A 1,701-nucleotide genomic window follows, 5' to 3' on the forward strand; every position below is an offset into this window, starting at 1 on the left:
GCATTTTTTAAAAATGGGGAGATGGGGAAGGGAAATGCAAATGCAAAGGATGCAATATATGCTGCTGTTTTGTGCTTTGTCCTTGTGTGTGCATTTATGTGCATATGCAGTAGGGCCAAAATACATTCCCACCCACTAAAAAAAAAGAAAAGAAAAAGTAACTTCTAAACATTACAAACTCTCCTAGCACCACAATAGAAATGTAACTTTTAGACATCCAGATCTCCCCCCAAAATGCAATAGACACTGTCCATGATAAACAAGCAAAGTTAGAGCATATAAGTCTGATAGATAATGACTTGCCCAAGGCCCCTCAGCAAATCTCATAGCTGCCAAGTTTTCCCTTTTCTCGCGAGGAAGCCTATTCAGCATAAAGGAAAATCCCTTAAAAAAAGGGATAACTTGGCAGCTATGGCAAATCTACAGTAGATATGTTGATTAAACCCCTGTGTAATACCTGGGTTGTCAATGAGCATGACACCACCTAGGCTAGAGAAAAATGGAGAATAAACAATGTTTTTTTTTTAAAAAAAAAAGATTTGAAGGTGGAATGATTGAGTCATTATCAGTCACACCCACACCATACGCTTGAAGCACATGGCTTCCCCCAAAGAAAACTGTGGCTGGAGACACCCAGCCAGATGGGCGGGGTATAAATAATAAAATTGTTGTTGTTGTTTGTTAAGGGTCCCAGAAATGGTAGCTCTGTAAGCGGTAAACTACAATTCCCAGAATTCCTTTGGGGAAAGCCATGCTTGCTAAAGTGCTTTAAATGCATGTGACCTTTGGTCTACCTACATTTATTTGGTCCCCTGTTTGGTCCTGGCTTTTATAGGGTTTTACTTTAAGGTATTTGTGTCCCATGCTTCAGACTGATGTAGCCCAAGATGGCTCACGGTACAAAGTAACCATAGCATAATTCCATGCATAATCAAAGTACTGCCAAGGCCTTACAAAACATTTGAATGAAGGAACAGCCTGGAGGAGTGTCTGCAGATCAGGGCTGCCAGCTCCACCATCAAACACGCCATCCTTCAACTCCCCGGGAAAATGGAGACAAAAGCATGATAATCTTTCTCCCGTGGGGGCCGTCTGGTGTTGACGCTGCCCTTGCACTCAGCCTCTTGACCTGACCTTCGCCCATGACCTGCAGATTGAGTTTGGGAAACTCTAACCCTATGGGGTTAGTTTTGTGTCAACTCAAAGACTTCTGGTGTGTGTGTGTGTGTAGGCAGCTTTAAAATGCAGGATGTTTGGCAGCCCTTGAAGAAAGCAATGTAATTTCCTAGATGCTTGAGATTGGAGGACTGGGAACCTTGGTACTGAGTTTGTGTTCAGCCAAGAATCCCAAGTAATTCCACTCCATCCCTGCAGGGTGGGAGCAGAGCTGCTGGGCTGACAAGCTGTTGAGGGATGCAACTTTGCCTACGCCCAGCCCTGCAGGGCCACCTGTTGTATCAGGCCAGCTCCTCTCCGGAGTCTGCCTTTCTCTGCCGGCAACAGAATAAAAAAGCCTCCGTCCCTCCTTTCCCCACATACGCCCTAGTTCAAACAAACTCATCTTGGCAACAGTCATCCGATTGGTTGGCTGGCGGGCCAATGGGGGCTTCTGCACTCCGGGGAGATAAAAAGGAGAGGCGTGGATTCCCTTTCAGGGCTGTTAAAGGGTTTGTGTCCTGTTGCAAAAGAGAGGTGGGGGGA

This window comes from Zootoca vivipara, chromosome 7 (genome assembly GCF_965207765.1).
Source record: "Zootoca vivipara chromosome 7, rZooViv2.hap1.1, whole genome shotgun sequence".
NCBI lineage: Eukaryota > Metazoa > Chordata > Lepidosauria > Squamata > Lacertidae > Zootoca > Zootoca vivipara.